Source organism: Oncorhynchus nerka, unplaced genomic scaffold (genome assembly GCF_034236695.1).
Source record: "Oncorhynchus nerka isolate Pitt River unplaced genomic scaffold, Oner_Uvic_2.0 unplaced_scaffold_1853, whole genome shotgun sequence".
Lineage (NCBI taxonomy): Eukaryota > Metazoa > Chordata > Actinopteri > Salmoniformes > Salmonidae > Oncorhynchus > Oncorhynchus nerka.
The window spans coordinates 34,215-56,192 of NW_027039474.1; the positions used below are offsets into that span (position 1 = coordinate 34,215).

The 21,978-nt window shown below is 42.7% G+C and overlaps 1 long non-coding RNA gene across 2 annotated transcripts in view; it reads right to left on the reverse strand.

The window, feature by feature from the left end:
- Window positions 1-20,890, reverse strand: part of LOC135567702 (uncharacterized) — a 46,604-nt gene extending 25,714 nt beyond the window's left edge. Inside the window, exons 1-3 of one of the 2 annotated variants that reach the window (XR_010462390.1) lie at window positions 20,401-20,890; window positions 16,149-16,201; window positions 2,046-2,162 (exon numbers count right to left, since the gene is read on the reverse strand). This is a non-coding gene — a long non-coding RNA (uncharacterized LOC135567702). Of the gene's footprint in view, window positions 1-2,045; window positions 2,163-15,765; window positions 16,202-20,400 lie in introns of those variants that run through there. The other variant, XR_010462389.1, reaches the window with a different exon arrangement.
- Between the last annotated feature and the right edge of the window lie 1,088 nt (window positions 20,891-21,978).

Sequence of the window (21,978 nt, forward strand, 5' to 3'; positions counted from 1 at the left end):
CTATAAGGAGTACCAGTACTGAGTCAATGTGCAGGGTACCAGGTAGTTGAGGTAATAAATAGACTATAAGGAGTACCAGTACTGAGTCAATGTGCAGGGTACCAGGTAGTTGAGGTAATAATGAGACTATAAGGAGTACCAGTACTGAGTCAATGTGCAGGGTACCAGGTAGTTGAGGTAATAATGAGACTATAAGGAGGACCAGTACTGAGTCAATGTGCAGGGTACCAGGTAGTTGAGGTAATAATGAGACTATAAGGAGTACCAGTACTGAGTCAACGTGCAGGGTACCAGGTAGTTGAGGTAATAATGAGACTATAAGGAGGACCAGTACTGAGTCAATGTGCAGGGTACCAGGTAGTTGAGGTAATAATGAGACTATAAGGAGTACCAGTACTGAGTCAATGTGCAGGGTACCAGGTAGTTGAGGTAATAATGAGACTATAAGGAGTACCAGTACTGAGTCAATGTGCAGGGTACCAGGTAGTTGAGGTAATAATGAGACTATAAGGAGAACCAGTACTGAGTCAATGTGCAGGGTACCAGGTAGTTGAGGTAATAATGAGACTATAAGGAGAACCAGTACTGAGTCAATGTGCAGGGGTACCAGGTAGTTGAGGTAATAATGAGACTATAAGGAGTACCAGTACTGAGTCAATGTGCAGGGGTACCAGGTAGTTGATGTAATAATGAGACTATAAGGAGTACCAGTACTGAGTCAATGTGCAGGGTACCAGGTAGTTGAGGTAATAATGAGACTATAAGGAGGACCAGTACTGAGTCAATGTGCAGTGTACCAGGTAGTTGAGGTAATAATGAGACTATAAGGAGTACCAGTACTGAGTCAATGTGCAGGGTACCAGGTAGTTGAGGTAATAAATAGACTATAAGGAGTACCAGTACTGAGTCAATGTGCAGGGTACCAGGTAGTTGAGGTAATAATGAGACTATAAGGAGTACCAGTACTGAGTCAATGTGCAGGGTACCAGGTAGTTGAGGTAATAATGAGACTATAAGGAGGACCAGTACTGAGTCAATGTGCAGTGTACCAGGTAGTTGAGGTAATAATGAGACTATAAGGAGTACCAGTACTGAGTCAATGTGCAGGGTACCAGGTAGTTGAGGTAATAAATAGACTATAAGGAGTACCAGTACTGAGTCAATGTGCAGGGTACCAGGTAGTTGAGGTAATAATGAGACTATAAGGAGTACCAGTACTGAGTCAATGTGCAGGGTACCAGGTAGTTGAGGTAATAAATGAGACTATAAGGAGTACCAGTACTGAGTCAATGTGCAGGGTACCAGGTAGTTGAGGTAATAATGAGACTATAAGGAGTACCAGTACTGAGTCAATGTGCAGGGTACCAGGTAGTTGAGGTAATAAATAGACTATAAGGAGTACCAGTACTGAGTCAATGTGCAGGGTACCAGGTAGTTGAGGTAATAATGAGACTATAAGGAGTACCAGTACTGAGTCAATGTGCAGGGTACCAGGTAGTTGAGGTAATAATGAGACTATAAGGAGTACCAGTATTGAGTCAATGTGCAGGGTACCAGGTAGTTGAGGTAATAATGAGACTATAAGGAGAACCAGTACTGAGTCAATGTGCAGGGTACCAGGTAGTTGATGTAATAATGAGACTATAAGGAGAACCAGTACTGAGTCAATGTGCAGGGTACCAGGTAGTTGAGGTAATAATGAGACTATAAGGAGTACCAGTACTGAGTCAATGTGCAGGGTACCAGGTAGTTGAGGTAATAATGAGACTATAAGGAGTACCAGTACTGAGTCAATGTGCAGGGTACCAGGTAGTTGAGGTAATAATGAGACTATAAGGAGTACCAGTACTGAGTCAATGTGCAGGGTACCAGGTACCACACACACACACACACACACATACACACACAGTGAGGGAATGTTGTGTTTGTTTAATATTGTTTTAGGACTATGAAAATGGACAAAAGGATTTGGAAAATGGGAGATGAGAAATGACTAGAGACAGTGTTGTTTAACTCACTGACCAGGACCCATGAGTTCTTCTTACCTTTGTTCAGTAGAAAAGTCTCCCTCTCTAAAGTTTAGAGGAGGATTCATAGACCGGTCACTCTTCATGGACACACAGCTGGGAACAGGGGAGGCTGGTCTCTCCTGCTTGATTGGACTTCAACACAACAGAGACAAACATTACATCTCTCATCTACTCTGAGCTCAGATGGGGAAACATAAGAGTTTCATTCCAAAAAGCTATTTATCGCTTCATTCTGCGTCACAAATAGAACTGACTTACAGACGTTAACGCGCGCGAGCAGTGTGTCATTTAAAATGACGAAATTCATTTAGCGACGCGACCGTTGTAGTCAGTCTGTCAGCCCCGCTAAAAGGCTGGTGTCGTTACTCTGCCTCTCCGGGGGCATGTTGAGGTACATTTACTAACCGGGAGGGTTTGAATGATGTGATTTATTGGAGGTCTGGAAGACGCAATCTCGAGGTTGTTTACTCACAATATCAGATATTAAGATGATTTTTATAATGAAGGTATACTGAGGTTGAGGTTCTGACTAGTGATTATTTACCCGGGGTTCAATACCTGCTATTGAGGCGCCCTGAAAATAATATTCAAAAGTTCGGTCCTTGGACACAGAGGTTTAAACACTAAAGTTACCGTCCATCTAGTGAAGAGAGGAGAACCGGACAGAGGTAGCCAGCATCCGTCAACGAGAGAGGGAGAAGCCTCACCGGGATTTAACAGGTGGAAGAAACAACCGGGAGCTCCATCGGTCCACAGCCGGTGATGATGTAATAGCAGTAACTAGGATGCTGCTGGTTGAGTGATAGATTAGAGCTGTAGCTAGCTAGGATAACTAGGATGCTGCTGGTAGAGTAGCTAGCTAGCTTACCGAGCTGTACCGACTAGCTAGGATAACTAGGATGCTGCTGGTTAGTTAGCAGGTCGTTCGTCTGTCCCTCGTCTCGATGATGAATCCGGTGAAACACAAATTGAAACAAGGATAGAGAGTGAAAAGGATCTGGCTACACTCATACTGTCCCTGACCGTAAAGAAAAAAGCAAATTGAACAGTAAACTTCGGTGTCTCAACACTGTAACAAACACCGTCGTTATTCCCCAAGATCACCTCAGTCCACTCTGCGCGTAACCGGACAATATCCTTGGCGCCACACCGAACGTGGACGCGGACAGTTCTGTACGGGGACGCGGACGGTTCTGTACGGGGACGCGGACGGTTCTGTACGGGGACGCGGACAGTTCCAGAACGCGGACATGAGCAGTGCAACACAATCAACTGAACCCAGTCTTTACAGTGGGTTACATTAGTAATATGAATTATTTATTATTATGTAAAACAAACATTCTATGTTTTTTTATAACAATATTTTGAGATCTGGGTCCATATCCACAAAGTGTCTCAGAGGAGAAAATTGGTCGTATAAGTGCTGAGAATAAAGACATTTTACACTTATGGGTATAAATTAAAGCTATTTATGAAGTCTCTAGTCCCACCTAGTTGGCAGAAATTTATGACACCTCTGAGCTGTCCTAAGTAGTTATGAGTTAACAGCAGGTGTCCTAAGTAGTTAAGAGTTAACAGCAGGTGTCCTAAGTAGTTATGAGTTAACAGCAGGTGTCCTAAGTAGTTAAGAGTTAACAGCAGCTGTCCTAAGTAGTTAAGAGTTAACAGCAGGTGTCCTAAGTAGTTAAGAGTTAACAGCAGGTGTCCTAAGTAGTTAAGAGTTAACAGCAGCTGTCCTAAGTAGTTAAGAATTAACAGCAGGTGTCCTAAGTAGTTAAGAGTTAACAGCAGCTGTCCTAAGTAGTTAAGAGTTAACAGCAGGTGTCCTAAGTAGTTAAGAGTTAACAGCAGGTGTCTTGATAATACTATAGAATAATGCAGTGAGTCAGTGGTTCCTGAGCCACATGTAATTGTTTTGGAGCAGATAAAAATAATGTTTTGATATTTGATATGATCAATCCATTAATAATATATGTCTTTGGCTTTTGGCAATGATTTATGTGTAATAATTATGTATAACAAGTGATACCATGTATCAGGCTTATTCCCCAAGATTAACTCAGGTTTTCACCCAGTGGCTAAGGAGTTGGACCTGTGGCCTAAAGGTGGCTGGTTTGAATCCATGTGGAAAATGTGCTATTTGCTAACTGCTGGGCTGCATGATGTCATTTATTGACGGGCTGGAAGTCCCACTCTGTCTTTTCTATTCCGAGGTTGTTTATAAACAATATCAGATATTAAGGTGATTTTTATAATGAATGTATACTAAGGTTGAGGTTTTGACTAGTGATTATTTACCTGGGATTCAATACCTGCTATAGTCACTTGTTTTTCTCTCCCAAAAGCAACACAGCCCTAATAGGAGATATACAGCTAACTAAAGTCATGAGACCATTTTAGAAAAGCATGGGACATATAGTCTGTGGTTGCTGCTATTTTATGTCAATCATATTGCTGCTTGTAGCCTATAACTGATGCTTCATGGTCCATCATATTGCTGCTTGTAGACTATAACTGATGCTTCATGGTCCATCATATTGCTGCTTGTAGACTATAACTGATGCTTCATGGTCCATCATATTGCTGCTTGTAGACTATAACTGATGCTTCATGGTCCATCATATTGCTGCTTGTAGACTATAACTGATGCTTCATGGTCCATCATATTGCTGCTTGTAGACTATAACTGATGCCTCATGGTCCATCATATTGCTGCTTGTAGCCTATAACTGATGCTTCGTGGTCCATCATATTTGTAGCTATAACTGATGCTTCATGGTCCATCATATTGCTGCTATAACTGATGCTTCATGGTCCATCATATTGCTGCTTGTAGTCTATAACTGATGCTTCATCCATCATATTGCTGCTTGTAGCCTATAACTGATGCTTCATGGTCCATCATATTGCTGCTCGTAGCCTATAACTGATGCTTCATGGTCCATCATATTGCTGCTTGTAGCCTATAACTGATGCTTCATGGTCCATCATATTGCTGCTTGTAGTCTATAACTGATGCTTCATGGTCTATTGCTGCTTGTAGCCTATAACTGATGCTTTCATGGTCCATAATGATGCTTCATGGTCCATCTGCTTGTAGCCTATAACTGATGCTTCATGGTCCATCTATAATTGCTGCTATTGCTGTAGCCTATAACTGATGCTTCATGGTCCATCATATTGCTGCTCGTAGCCTATAACTGATGCTTCATGGTCCATCATATTGCTGCTTGTAGACTATAATATGATGCTTCATGGTCCATCATATTGCTGCTTGTAGACTATAACTGATGCTTCATGGTCCATCATATTGCTGCTTGTAGCCTATAACTGATGCTTCATGGTCCATCATATTGCTGCTCGTAGCCTATAACTGATGCTTCATGGTCCATCATATTGCTGCTTGTAGTCTATAACTGATGCTTCATGGTCTATTGCTGCTTGTAGCCTATAACTGATGCTTCATGGTCCATCATATTGCTGCTTGTAGCCTATAACTGATGCTTCGTGTTCATATGCTTCCACCTATTGGACATTTTGCAATTAAAAGTTATTAATTCACATACAGACGTTGGTGGGGCAGCTGAGAAATAAAGTGTATTTTTCTGGTTAATTCCTTAGATCTCTAACCTGCCCCATCTTTCCCAAGCCAATTACTGGACTTTCACATAGAAGTTACTTGGTCACACAGTTCAAACCACATTTGAAAAATAAAACAGATGTGTCTTGTTGATCAAGTGTTCTGCTTTGAAATAATAAATATAATAAAATAACAAAACAAAAACAGCAAGATGCTGAGACAGGTTTTGATTAACAAAATAATCAGTGCTATTTAGTACCATAGTGGTATTTACTAACATAATATTATTACTAAAACAGTTTCTAAAATAATTTGGGTTAATGTTAATGCTAAAATAGGTCATACGTAGGGTTAGATGCTGATGTAAAAAGGGCTTTATAAAATAAAACAGTATGGGCTGTGGCCTTCTCTGGGTAACACGTATGGTTAGGGATTAAGGATAAAATTTATTATAGAGTTTCTGTAGAGCTCTTTGTGACATCTGCTGATGTAAAAAGGGCTTTATAAATACATTTGATTGATTGTTAGGTTCAGGGTTTTTAAGGTAAAAACAGTATGTGTTTATAGGTCTCTTGCTCCTCCCTCTGGCCTTCTGTGGGTATTACATATCTCAATCACGACACCTGCTCGGCTCATAATCTGAGGTAGCAACTGCGTCAGATCTACAAATCAGTGAGCTACACCTTCCATTTGTTTTCTAACTCAGTGAAACTGCGCAGCTTTCACTCAATCCGATGTCCACGAACGAACATTTCGATGCTTATCAAATTACCCAGCAGCCATTTAGAAACAAGTCATCAAAAAAAGTGATGTTTCTTAATTTTAAAAACTTCTTCTGGCTGTTTAAATTGGCCTTATCTTGAAAATGAGGACAGGGACATTCGTTTTAGTTAGGTGGTATACCTTTTTCTGAAAACAAATATGGTTAACCATGACCAGAAACGATTTAAGGTTTAGTATTGTGGGTCACCACAACGTGTATCCAGGCGAACAGTGATCACGCTCACCAACTACCTGTAACCCTGTTGATAATAAGTAACCTGACGTCAGCGTTCAAGGTTAATGCCGGCAGGTGTCATTGATACAATAGTGAAGCCTCCATTGTGACGCGGAACAATGAGCTGGGAATAGAACGTTCAGAAGGTGAGTTGATTCCATGGAGCTCAATAGAACAAATAGGAGCTGGCAGGGAGAAGAATGACCTAAAATAAGGCCTGTTTTGTAGCGATTACTATATAACATAACATAATATTATGAAACTGGGCTCCATGGCGGATGCAATGAACTAGTTATCAGAAAAAACATTGTTGTAAATGTCATGTTTCCAGCATACTTAAGGCGCACCGAAAATAATATTCAAAAGTTTGGTCCTTGGACACAGAGGGGTTAAACACTAAAATTACCGTCCATCTAGTAAAGAGAGGAGGGGTTAAACACTAAAGTTACCGTCCATCTAGTAAAGAGAGGAGGGTTAAACACTAAAGTTTACAGTCCATCTAGTGAAGAGAGGAGGGGTTAAACACTAAAGTTACCGTCCATCTAGTGAAGAGAGGAGGGGTTAAACACTAAAGTTACCGTCCATCTAGTGAAGAGAGGAGGGGTTAAACACTAAAGTTACTGTCCATCTAGTGAAGAGAGGAGGGGTTAAACACTAAAGTCCATCTAGTGAAGAGAGGAGGGGTTAAACACTAAAGTTACTGTCCATCTAGTGAAGAGAGGAGGGGTTAAACACTAAAGTTACTGTCCATCTAGTGAAGAGAGGAGGGGTTAAACACTAAAGTCCATCTAGTGAAGAGAGGAGGGGTTAAACACTAAAGTTACTGTCCATCTAGTGAAGAGAGGAGGGGTTAAACACTAAAGTCCATCTAGTGAAGAGAGGAGGGGTTAAACACTAAAGTTACCGTCCATCTAGTGAAGAGAGGAGGGGTTAAACACTAAAGTTACCGTCCATCTAGTGAAGAGAGGAGGGGTTAAACACTAAAGTTGTCCATCTAGTGAAGAGGAGGGGTTAAACACTAAAGTTACCGTCCATCTAGTGAAGAGAGGAGGGGTTAAACACTAAAGTTACCGTCCATCTAGTGAAGAGAGGAGGGGTTAAACACTAAAGTTACCGTCCATCTAGTGAAGAGAGGAGGGGTTAAACACTAAAGTTACCGTCCATCTAGTGAAGAGAGGAGGGGTTAAACACTAAAGTTACTGTCCATCTAGTGAAGAGAAAAGGGGTTAAACACTAAAGATACCGTCCATCTAGTGAAGAGAGGAGGGGTTAAACACTAAAGTTACCGTCCATCTAGTAAAGAGAGGAGGGGTTAAACACTAAAGTTACCGTCCATCTAGTAAAGAGAGGAGGGTTAAACACTAAAGTTACAGTCCATCTAGTGAAGAGAGGAGGGGTTAAACACTAAAGTTACCGTCCATCTAGTGAAGAGAGGAGGGGTTAAACACTAAAGTTACTGTCCATCTAGTGAAGAGAGGAGGGGTTAAACACTAAAGTCCATCTAGTGAAGAGAGGAGGGGTTAAACACTAAAGTTACTGTCCATCTAGTGAAGAGAGGAGGGGTTAAACACTAAAGTCCATCTAGTGAAGAGAGGAGGGGTTAAACACTAAAGTTACCGTCCATCTAGTGAAGAGAGGAGGGGTTAAACACTAAAGTTACCGTCCATCTAGTGAAGAGAGGAGGGGTTAAACACTAAAGTTACCGTCCATCTAGTGAAGAGAGGAGGGGTTAAACACTAAAGTTACTGTCCATCTAGTGAAGAGAGGAGGGGTTAAACACTAAAGTTACTGTCCATCTAGTGAAGAGAAAAGGGGTTAAACACTAAAGTTACCGTCCATCTAGTGAAGAGAGGAGGGGTTAAACACTAAAGTTACCGTCCATCTAGTGAAGAGAGGAGGGTTAAACACTAAAGTTACCGTCCATCTAGTGAAGAGAGGAGGGGTTAAACACTAAAGTTACCGTCCATCTAGTGAAGAGAGGAGGGGTTAAACACTAAAGTTACCGTCCATCTAGTGAAGAGAGGAGGGGTTAAACACTAAAGTTACCGTCCATCTAGTGAAGAGAGGAGGGGTTAAACACTAAAGTTACCGTCCATCTAGTGAAGAGAGGAGGGGTTAAACACTAAAGTTACCGTCCATCTAGTGAAGAGAGGAGGGGTTAAACACTAAAGTTACCGTCCATCTAGTGTAGAGAGGAGGGGTTAAACACTAAAGTTACCGTCCATCTAGTGAAGAGAAAAGGGGTTAAACACTAAAGTTACTGTCCATCTAGTGAAGAGAGGAGGGGTTAAACACTCAAGTTACCGTCCATCTAGTGAAGAGAGGAGGGGTTAAACACTAAAGTTACCGTCCATCTAGTGTAGAGAGGAGGGGTTAAACACTAAAGTTACCGTCCATCTAATGAAGAGAAAAGGGGTTAAACACTAAAGTTACCGTCCATCTAGTGAAGAGAGGAGGGGTTAAACACTAAAGTTACCGTCCATCTAGTGAAGAGAGGAGGGGTTAAACACTAAAGTCCATCTAGTGTAGAGAGGAGGGGTTAAACACTAAAGTTACCGTCCATCTAGTGAAGAGAGGAGGGGTTAAACACTAAAGTCCATCTAGTGAAGAGAGGAGGGGTTTAACACTAAAGTTACCGTCCATCTAGTGAAGAGAGGAGGGGTTAAACACTAAAGTTACCCTCCATCTAGTGAAGAGAGGAGGGGTTAAGAACAGAGCAGAAGAGACATGTTTGCTGGGTTGGGGCGGGTTGAGCGAGAGGGGTCGCATCCGCGTTCGGTCTGCAGGTTGTATAACTTTTCATTACATTTCATTACATTTCATTATAGTACAACGGTCTGATTTGTCTAATCTTAGCAATTTATTCTTAGCTAGCTACATAGTCGTCGTTGTATCAAAGATAATTGCGTAATTATCGTATTTTCGTCGTCTCCTATCTGCCCAACACGTTCACCGTCTACCGTAGCACTGTAGTAACTATCACACTCAACTGAACGACTTGATTAGTGTAGTGTTAGCTAGCTACATAGTTGTCTTTGCTGTCTTCGTATCCAAGATAATTGTGTAGTTAGAGTGTGTAGTCTTAGAGTGATTATCTTAATTTACCGAGGTTAGCTAGCCAGCTAGCCAGCTATTTTGTCGTCCTTAACGTAGGAGACACTCCTAGCTAGCCAATAGCCAGCCAACGTCTACTGAATAGAACTTTCGCATTCGGTCGATTCCGCTCGCTCCACAGGTAGTATCATATTTCATTTCATTTCATTACAGTCCCAACGGTGTGATTTGTTTGATCGTAGCTAGCTACATAGCTAGCTACATAGCCGTCTTTGTTTCAAAGATAATTGTGTAGTCTAGAGCGATTTTCTAGGTTAGCTAGCCAGCTATTGTCGTTCTCCTAACGCAACGTAACGTAACCAACACTGCTAGCTAGCCAGCTTGCCCCCGAAAAGCAGCATTGTAGAAACTTCACACTCAACGGAACAACTTGATTAGGTAGTGTCAACAACGCAGCTAGCCTACCTCAGCAGTACTGTATCATTTTAATCATTTTAGTCAATTAGATTCTTGCTACGTAAGCTTAACTTTCTGAACATTCGAGACGTGTAGTCCACTTGTCATTCCAATCTCCTCTGCATTAGCGTAGCCTCTTCTCTAGCCTGTCAACTATGTGTCTGTCTATCCCTGTTCTCTCCTCTCTGCACAGACCATACAAACGCTCCACACCGCATGGCCGCGGCCACCCTAATCTGGTGGTCCCAGCGCGCACGACCCACGTGGAGTTCCAGGTCTCCGGTAGCCTCTGGAACTGCCGATCTGCGGCCAACAAGGCAGAGTTCATCTCAGCCTATGCCTCCCTCCAGTCCCTCGACTTCTTGGCTCTGACGGAAACATGGATCACCACAGACAACACCGCTACTCCTACTGCTCTCTCTTCGTCCCGCCCACGTGCTCTCGCACACCCCGAGAGCTTCTGGTCAGCGGGGTGGTGGCACCGGGATCCTCATCTCTCCCAAGTGGTCATTCTCTCTTTCTCCCCTTACCCATCTGTCTATCGCCTCCTTTGAATTCCATGCTGTCACAGTTACCAGCCCTTTCAAGCTTAACATCCTTATCATTTATCGCCCTCCAGGTTCCCTCGGAGAGTTCATCAATGAGCTTGATGCCTTGATAAGCTCCTTTCCTGAGGACGGCTCACCTCTCACAGTTCTGGGCGACTTTAACCTCCCCACGTCTACCTTTGACTCATTCTCTCTGCCTCCTTCTTTCCACTCCTCTCCTCTTTTGACCTCACCCTCTCACCTTCCCCCTACTCACAAGGCAGGCAATACGCTCGACCTCATCTTTACTAGATGCTGTTCCTCCACTAACCTCATTGCAACTCCCCTCCAAGTCTCCGACCACTACCTTGTATCCTTTTCCCTCTCGCTCTCATCCAACACTTCCCACACTGCCCCTACTCGGATGGTATCGCGCCGTCCCAACCTTCGCTCTCTCTCCCCCGCTACTCTCTCCTCTTCCATCCTATCATCTCTTCCCTCTGCTCAAACCTTCTGCAACCTATCTCCTGATTCTGCCTCCTCAACCCTCCTCTCCTCCCTTTCTGCATCCTTTGACTCTCTATGTCCCCTATCCTCCAGGCCGGCTCGGTCCTCCCCTCCCGCCTCCGTGGCTCGACGACTCATTGCGAGCTCACAGAACAGGGCTCCGGGCAGCCAGCGGAAATGGAGGAAAACTCGCCTCCCTGCGGACCTGGCATCCTTTCACTCCCTCCTCTCTACATTTTCCTCCTCTGTCTCTGCTGCTAAAGCCACTTTCTACCACTCTAAATTCCAAGCATCTGCCTCTAACCCTAGGAAGCTCTTTGCCACCTTCTCCTCCCTCTTGAATCCTCCTCCCCCCCCCCTCCTCCTCTCTGCAGATGACTTCGTCAACCATTTTGAAAAGAAGGTCGACGACATCCGATCCTCGTTGCTAAGTCAAACGACACCGCTGGTTCTGCTCACACTGCCCTACCCTGTGCTCTGACCTCTTTCTCCCCTCTCTCTCCAGATGACATCTCGCGTCTTGTGACGGCCGGCCGCCCAACAACCTGCCCGCTTGACCCTATCCCCTCCTCTCTTCTCCAGACCATCTCCGGTGACCTTCTCCCTTACCTCACCTCGCTCATCAACTCATCCCTGACCGCTGGCTACGTCGCTCCCGTCTTCAAGAGAGCGAGAGTTGCACCCCTTCTGAAAAAACCTACACTCGATCCCTCCGATGTCAACAACTACAGACCAGTATCCCTTCTTTCTTTTCTCTCCAAAACTCTTGAACGTGCCGTCCTTGGCCAGCTCTCCCGCTATCTCTCTCAGAATGACCTTCTTGATCCAAATCAGTCAGGTTTCAAGACTAGTCATTCAACTGAGACTGCTCTTCTCTGTATCACGGAGGCGCTCCGCACTGCTAAAGCTAACTCTCTCTCCTCTGCTCTCATCCTTCTAGACCTATCGGCTGCCTTCGATACTGTGAACCATCAGATCCTCCTCTCCACCCCTCTCCGAGTTGGGCATCTCCGGCGCGGCCCACGCTTGGATTGCGCCCTACCTGACAGGTCGCTCCTACCAGGTGGCGTGGCGAGAATCCGTCTCCTCACCACGTGCTCTCACCACTGGTGTCCCCCAGGGCTCTGTTCTAGGCCCTCTCCTATTCTCGCTATACACCAAGTCACTTGGCTCTGTCATAACCTCACATGGTCTCTCCTATCATTGCTATGCAGACGACACACAATTAATCTTCTCCTTTCCCCTTCTGACGACCAGGTGGCGAATCGCATCTCTGCATGTCTGGCAGACATATCAGTGTGGATGACGGATCATCACCTCAAGCTGAACCTCGGCAAGACGGAGCTGCTCTTCCTCCCGGGAAGGACTGCCCGTTCCATGATCTCGCCATCACGGTTGACAACTCCATTGTGTCCTCGTCCCAGAGCGCTAAGAACCTTGGCGTGATCCTGGACAACACCCTGTCGTTCTCAAATAACATCAAGGCGGTGGCCCGTTCCTGTAGGTTCATGCTCTACAACATCCGCAGAGTACGACCCTGCCTCACACAGGAAGCGGCGCAGGTCCTAATCCAGGCACTTGTCATCTCCCGTCTGGATTACTGCAACTCGCTGTTGGCTGGGCTCCCTGCCTGTGCCATTAAACCCCTACAACTCATCCAGAACGCCGCAGCCCGTCTGGTGTTCAACCTTCCCAAGTTCTCTCACGTCACCCCGCTCCTCCGCTCTCTCCACTGGCTTCCAGTTGAAGCTCGCATCCGCTACAAGACCATGGTGCTTGCCTACGCAGCTGTGAGGGGAACGGCACCTCAGTACCTCCAGGCTCTGATCAGGCCCTACACCCAAACAAGGGCACTGCGTTCATCCACCTCTGGCCTGCTCGCCTCCCTACCACTGAGGAAGTACAGTTCCCGCTCAGCCCAGTCAAAACTGTTCGCTGCTCTGGCCCCCAATGGTGGAACAAACTCCCTCACGACGCCAGGACAGCGGAGTCAATCACCACCTTCCGGGAGACACCTGAAACCCCACCTCTTGAAGGAATACCTAGGATAGGATAAAGTAATCCTTCTCACCCCCCCCTTAAAAGACCTAGATGCACTATTGTAAAGTGGCTGTTCCACTGGATGTCATAAGGTGAAAGCACCAATTTGTAAGTCGCTCTGGATAAGAGCGTCTGCTAAATGACTTAAATGTAATGTAAATGCTGTAAGTAATGGTCAACGTTGTATTGTAATGTATGTATTGTATTGTATTGTATTGTAATGTATTGTAATGTATTGTAATGTATTGTATTGTAATGTATGTAATGTATTGTAATGTATTGTAATGTATGTATTGTAATGTATGTATTGTATTGTATTGTATTGTATTGTAATGTATTGTAATGTATGTATTGTATTGTATTGTAATGTAATGTATGTATTGTAATGTATGTATTGTAATGTATTGTATTGTATTGTAATGTATTGTATTGTAATGTATTGTATTGTATTGTATTGTATTGTATGTATTGTAATGTATGTATTGTATTGTATTGTATGTATTGTAATGTAATGTATGTATTGTAATGTATTGTATTGTAATGTATTGTAATGTATGTAATGTATGTATTGTATTGTATTGTAATGTATTGTAATGTATTGTATTGTAATGTATGTATTGTATTGTAATGTATTGTAATGTATGTATTGTATTGTATTGTATTGTATTGTATTGTAATGTATGTATTGTATTGTATTGTATTGTATTGTAATGTATTGTATTGTAATGTATGTATTGTAATGTATTGTATTGTAATGTATTGTAATGTATTGTATTGTAATGTATGTAATGTATTGTAATGTATTGTAATGTATGTATTGTAATGTATGATGTATTGTATAATGTATTGTATTGTATTGTATGTATTGTAATGTATTGTATTGTATTGTATTGTAATGTATGTAATGTAATGTATTGTATTGTATTGTAATGTAATGTAATGTATTGTAATGTATTGTATTGTATTGTATTGTATTGTATTGTAATGTATTGTATTGTATTGTAATGTATTGTATTGTATTGTATTGTATTGTAATGTATTGTATTGTATTGTAATGTAATGTGATGTAATGTAATATATGTATTGTAATGCCAGAGTTGACGTGGACCATCGTTCAAACAAAGAGATGCCTCCCTGACCACCAGTGTGTTTGGATATAATGAAGATCAATTCAGTGAAGAAGAACCTCTAGAGTTCTGACCAATATATATTCTATATATACTGTATACTCAGACACTTCCTAACCTCCTATAAAGGGTTCTATATATATTCTATATATACTGTATACTCAGACACTTCCTAACCTCCTATAAAGGGTTCTATATATATTATATATATACTATATACTGTATACTCAGACACTTCCTAACCTCCTATAAAGGGTTCTATATATATTCTATATATACTGTATACTCAGACACTTCCTAACCTCCTATAAAGGGTTCTATATATATTCTATATATACTGTATACTCAGACACTTCCTTACCTCCTATAAAGGGTTCTATATATATTCTATATATACTGTATAGTCAGACACTTTGTCACGCCTTGGTCTTAGTATTTTGTGTTTTCTTTATTTATTTGGTCAGGCCAGGGTGTGACATGGGTTTATTTTGTGGTGTGTTTTTGTATTGGGGTTTTAGTAGGTATCGGGATTGTGGCTGAGTAGGGTTGTCTAGGAAAGTCTATGGTTGCCTGAGGAGGTTCTTAATCAGAGGCAGGTGATTATCGTTGTCTCTGATTGGGAACCATATTTAGGCAGCCATATTCTTTGAGTGTTTTGTGGGTGATTGTTCCTGTCTTTGTGTTTGCATCAGATAGGGCTGTTTCGGTTTTCACATTTCATTATTTTCTATTTTCTTCATGTATAGTTTTTTCCTTCATTAAAATATCATGAATCATCATCACGCTGCATTTTGGTCCGACTCTCCTTCACCACAAGAGAACCGTTACACACTTCCTAACCTCCTATAAAGGGTTCTATATATATTCTATATATACTGTATACTCTGACACTTCCTAACCTCCTATAAAGGGTTCTATATATATTATATATATACTGTATACTCTGACACTTCCTAACCTCCTATAAAGGGTTCTATATATATTATATATATATTGTATACTCAGACAGGCTAACCTCCTATAAAGGGTTCTATATATATTCTATATATACTGTATACTCAGACACTTCCTAATCTCCTATAAAGGGTTCTATATATATTCTATATATACTGTATACTCAGACACTTCCTAACCTCCTATAAAGGGTTCTATATATATTCTATATATACTGTATACTCAGACACTTCCTAACCTCCTATAAAGGGTTCTATATATATTCTATATATACTGTATACTCAGACACTTCCTAACCTCCTATAAAGGGTTCTATATAGAACTTCAGTGGTTCTGTATATTGTAGGAAGATAGAACCCTTTCTGGTTTCAACAGGAGTGAAGAGTGTGTTGATATAACGGATATATTGTCAGAATTCAGCTTGTAACAACGATCAGAATAAACACTATAAAGTTTTGCTGCCAACATATTAGATAATAATTAAGAGGCTCAATGATTGTGTCATGCTAACATTTTATAGAGGTGTGTGTGTGTGTGTGTGTGTGTGTGTGTGTGTGTGTGTGTGTGTGTGTGTGTGTGTGTGTGTGTGTGTGTGTGTGTGTGTATATGTGTATGTATGTGTGTGTGTGTGTGTGTGCGTGTGTGTGCTGGTGAGACAACCACATATCACAGTCTAATATACAGGATACAAACATTCCATTCCAGCTATATAGCGTTTTGAAAAACAAAAATTCATACACAAAAATCCATGAATTAAAATCTTAGAACAACAATATTTTACAGACAAGGTTCCCCTGAGCAATACTGTCTGATAAATAACAAATGTGAAAAAATGGTGGAAACACGTTTTAGAAACAAACAACATTGTAATCTCACCTCTTAGCTTTGGTGTCATGTTCCCAGAGAGTCTCGTTTTAGAGAACTGACCCCTAAACAGAGATCCAGCATGTTGGTTGTGGTTAACACAGTGACAACTAAACAGAGATCCAGCATGTTGGTTGTGGTTAACACAGTGTCAACTAAACAGAGATCCAACATGTTGGTTGTGGTTAACACAGTGACAACTAAACAGAGATCCAACATGTTGGTTGTGGTTAACACAGTGACAACTAAACAGAGATCCAACATGTTGGTTGTGGTTAACACAGTGACAACTAAACAGAGATCCAACATGTTGGTTGTGGTTAACACAGTGACAACTAACCAGAGATCCAACATGTTGGTTCTGGTTAACACAATGACAACTAAACAGAGATCCAACATGTTGGTTGTGGTTAACACAGTGACAACTAAACAGAGATCCAACATCTATGTTTGAATGTCAGACCATACGACACCCAGACTATACTCTATGTTTGAAAGAGTACATCAGACCATACGACACCCAGACTATACTCTATGTTTGAAAGAGTACATCAGACCATACGACACCCAGACTATACTCTATGTTTGAAAGAGAACATCAGACCATATGACACCCAGGCTATACTCTTCCATGGAGGGGCTCAGCCCTGTTATGTTAGTGATAAGGTCCTTCCATGGAGGGGCTCAGCCCTGTTATGTTTGTGATAAGGTCCTTCCATGGAGGCCCTGTTATGTTAGTGATAAGGTCCTTCCATGGAGGGGCTCAGCCCTGTTATGTTAGTGATAGGGTCCTTCCATGGAGGGGCTCAGCCCTGTTATGTTAGTGATAGGGTCATTCCATGGAGGCCCTGTTATGTTTGTGATAAGGTCCTTCCATGGAGGGGCTCAGCCCTGTTATGTTTGTGATAAGGTCCTTCCATGGAGGGGCTCAGCCCTGTTATGTTAGTGATAGGGTCCTTCCATGGAGGGGCTCAGCCCTGTTATGTTTGTGATAGGGTCCTTCCATGGAGGGGCTCAGCCCTGTTATGTTTGTGATAAGGTCCTTCCATGGAGGGGCTCAGCCCTGTTATGTTAGTGATAGGGTCCTTCCATGGAGGGGCTCAGCCCTGTTATGTTTGTGATAGGGTCCTTCCATGGAGGGGCTCAGCCCTGTTATGTTTGTGATAAGGTCCTTCCATGGAGGGGCTCAGCCCTGTTATGTTAGTGATAGGGTCCTTCCATGGAGGGGCTCAGCCCTGTTATGTTAGTGATAAGGTCCTTCCATGGAGGGACTCAGCCCTGTTATGTTAGTGATAAGGTCCTTCCATGGAGGGGCTCAGCCCTGTTATGTTAGTGATAAGGTCCTTCCATGGAGGGGCTCAGCCCTGTTATGTTAGTGATAAGGTCCTTCCATGGAGGGGCTCAGCCCTGTTATGTTAGTGATAAGGTCCTACCATGGAGGGGCTCAGCCCTGTTATGTTAGTGATAAGGTCTTTCCATGGAGGGGCTCAGCCCTGTTATGTTAGTGATGGGGTCCTTCCATGGAGGGCCTGTTATGTTAGTGATAAGGTCCTTCCATGGAGGGGCTCAGCCCTGTTATGTTAGTGATAAGGTCTTTCCATGGAGGGGCTCAGCCCTGTTATGTTAGTGATGGGGTCCTTCCATGGAGGGCCTGTTATGTTAGTGATAAGGTCCTTCCATGGAGGGGCTCAGCCCTGTTATGTTTGTGATAAGGTCCTTCCATGGAGGGGCTCAGCCCTGTTATGTTAGTGATAGGGTCCTTCCATGGAGGGGCTCAGCCCTGTTATGTTTGTGATAGGGTCCTTCCATGGAGGGGCTCAGCCCTGTTATGTTTGTGATAAGGTCCTTCCATGGAGGGGCTCAGCCCTGTTATGTTAGTGATAGGGTCCTTCCATGGAGGGGCTCAGCCCTGTTATGTTTGTGATAGGGTCCTTCCATGGAGGGGCTCAGCCCTGTTATGTTTGTGATAAGGTCCTTCCATGGAGGGGCTCAGCCCTGTTATGTTAGTGATAGGGTCCTTCCATGGAGGGGCTCAGCCCTGTTATGTTAGTGATAAGGTCCTTCCATGGAGGGACTCAGCCCTGTTATGTTAGTGATAAGGTCCTTCCATGGAGGGGCTCAGCCCTGTTATGTTAGTGATAAGGTCCTTCCATGGAGGGGCTCAGCCCTGTTATGTTAGTGATAAGGTCCTTCCATGGAGGGGCTCAGCCCTGTTATGTTAGTGATAAGGTCCTACCATGGAGGGGCTCAGCCCTGTTATGTTAGTGATAAGGTCTTTCCATGGAGGGGCTCAGCCCTGTTATGTTAGTGATGGGGTCCTTCCATGGAGGGCCTGTTATGTTAGTGATAAGGTCCTTCCATGGAGGGGCTCAGCCCTGTTATGTTTGTGATAAGGTCCTTCCATGGAGGGGCTCAGCCCTGTTATGTTTGTGATAAGGTCCTTCCATGGAGGGGCTCAGCCCTGTTATGTTAGTGATAAGGTCCTTCCATGGAGGGGCTCAGCCCTGTTATGTTAGTGATAAGGTCCTTCCATGGAGGGGCTCAGTTTTGCTACTTTGTATTAAATTGTATATTGAATTCACAAGTTATTTTAAGAGTGTTATATTTCTGAGTCGATTCTCCACGACAATACACAGAAGATCTCAGATAAACATAGAATCACATGGTTTATCAGTCTCTCTGTGACCACAGATGAATTCAGAACAAAGTTGACAATGTCTTTGCAATTGACAGAAACAAGCAGCATAAAAGGATGCTTCACAACGGAAACTGCATTAAAATATAAACAGCTATAGTCCAATTTCAATCAAATTGAAAAACATTTTATGTTCAATATATTGACTTATATTTTGCTACTTGTAGACTACTGTCTATAATTTGTCTCAATATATTTCATGATGTGAAGCCTTCCATGAACACAATTATGTGCCAAATCTGGTGTGCATTTTTATTGGATAAACATTAGAATAGGCTGAGTAGATATTTGCAGCAATAGGTGATAGTGTTTCTCGAGGAGCTGATCCATCATCAGTATTGTGCAATAATGATAATGGTGAGGAAATATTTGAATTGAGAAACTGATCCGAGAGCAGTGTTCCCTTTCTTTCCATCATATCAGTATCGATACATGCTCAACCAGACGTGAAACCTTGTCGTGCTGCTGATCCCTTTCTACTGGTCTGCCTGAGGCAATGGAACCCTGACCTGTTCACCGGACATGCTATCTTGTCCCGAACATGCTGTTTTGTCTCTCTCTCTTTCTCTCTCTCTCTCTCTCTCACTCTCTCTTACACTCTCTCTCTCTCTCTCTCTCTCACACTCTCTCTCTCTCTCTCTCTCTCTCCCTCACTCTCTCTCACTCTCTCTCACTCTCTCTTACACTCTCTCTCTCATTCTCTCTCACACTCTTGCACTCTCTCACTCTCTCTCTCACGCTCTCTCACTTTCTCTCTCTCACACTCTCTCACTCACACCTGCTGTCTCGACCTCTGAATTCTCGGCTATGAAAAGCAACCTGACATTTACTCCTGAGTTGCTGACCTGTTGACCGTCTATAACCACTGTGATTATAATTTGTCCCTGCTGGTCATCTATGAACATCTTGAAGAACGATCTGGCCTTAATGGCCATGTACTCTCATTATCTCCCCCCAGCACAGGCAGAAGAGGACTGGCCACCCCTCAGAGCCTGTTTCTTCTGGTCTACCCAGTACAGCCAGTAGAGGACTGGTCACCCCTCAGAGCCTGGTTCCACTCTACCCAGTACAGCCAGAAGAGGACTGGCCACCCCTCAGAGCCTGGTTCCTCTCTACTCTGTACAGCCAGAAGAGGACTGGCCACCCCTCGTAGCCTGGTTCCTCTCTACCCAGCACAGCCAGAAGAGGACTAGCCACCCCTCAGAGCCTGGTTCCTCTCTACTCAGTACAGCCAGAAGAGGACTGGCCACCCCTCATAGCCTGGTTCCTCTCTACCCAGTACAGCCAGAAGAGGACTGGCCACCCCTAGGAGCCTGGTTCCTTTCAAGGTTTCTTCCTAGGTTCCTGCCTTTCTAGGGAGTTTTTCCTAGCCGTGCTTCAACATCTGAACACACAGTGAGGGAGGGAATGTTGTGTTTGTTTAATATTGTTTTAGGGCTATGGAAATGGACAAAAGGATTAGCCTATGGATTATGAAAACAACAACAATAAATGGGAAAATGGGAGAAGAGAAATGACTAGAGACAGTGTTGTTTAACTCACTGACCAGGACCCATGAGTTCTTCTTACCTTTGTTCAGTAGAAAAGTCTCCCTTTCTAAAGTATAGAGGTTGACTCATAGACCCGTCACTCTTCATGGACACACAGCTGGGAACAGGGGAGGCTGGTCTCTCCTGCTTGATTGGTCTTCAACACAACAGAGACAAACATTACATCTCTCATCTACTCTGAGCTCAGATGGGGAAACAGAAGAAGAGTTTCATTCCAAAACACTATATATCACTTTTTAGAAAAGTTTGTAAATTAGCTTTTATTTCTGAAAGACAATTTGAAAGAGATTGGTGTGTTTTTTCACTATCTAATCATAGCATGGGGTTGTTCAATGACAGACAAGTATTTGATTAAAATATATCACTTCATGGTTTCATTTCAGAGAAACAATCACGTTTTTTTGCAAAATGCTATATATCTGCTTCACTCTCAGAGGAATCAGTAGTACTGCTGGTTTTATACAGTAATAATATATATCTGCCTCACTCTCAGAGGAATCAGTAGTACTGCTGGTTTTATACAGTAATAATATATATCTGCCTCACTCTCAGTGAAATCAGTAGTACTGCTAGGTTTTACACAGTAATAATATATATCTGTCTCACTCTCAGAGAAATCAGTAGTACTGCTAGGTTTAACACAGTAATAATATATATCTGTCTCACTCTCAGAGAAATCAGTAGTACTGCTAGGTTTTATACAGTAATAATATATATCTGTCTCACTCTCAGAGAAATCAGTAGTACTGCTAGGTTTTATACAGTAATAATATATATCTGCCTCACTCTCAGAGAAATCAGTAGTACTGCTAGGTTTTATACAGTAATAATATATATCTGTCTCACTCTCAGAGAAATCAGTAGTACTGCTAGGTTTTACACAGTAATAATATATATCTGCCTCACTCTCAGAGAAATCAGTAGTACTGCTAGGTTTTATACAGTAATAATATATATCTGCCTCACTCTCAGAGAAATCAGTAGTACTGCTAGGTTTTACACAGTAATAATATATATCTGCCTCACTCTCAGTGAAATCAGTAGTACTGCTAGGTTTTATACAGTAATAATATATATCTAGGTTTTACACAGTAATAATATATACTCACTCAGAGAAATCAGTAGTACTGCTAGGTTTTACACAGTAATAATATATATCTGCCTCACTCTCAGAGAAATCAGTAGTACTGAAACCTTCCGGGTTGGAGCGAGCGGTCGCATCTGCACTCGGTCCGCAGGTAGTATTACATTTCATTACATTTCATTATAGTACAACGGTTTGATTTGTCTAATCTTAGCAATTTCTTCTTAGCTAGCTACATAGCCGTCTTTGTATCATAGATAATTGCGTAATTATCGTATTTCGTCGTCCTAACGCAGTCTACACTGCCCTGCAGCTAGCCAGCTAGCTAACGTCCACCGTTAGCTAGTCCACCGTCTACCGATTAGCAGCACAACTATTACACTCAACTGAACGACTTGATTAGTGTAGTGTTAGCTAGCTACATAGTTGTCTTTGCTGTCTTCGTATCCAAGATAATTGTGTAGTTTAGAGTGTGTAGTTTTATGTCGTCCTTAACATAGGAGACTCTGCTAG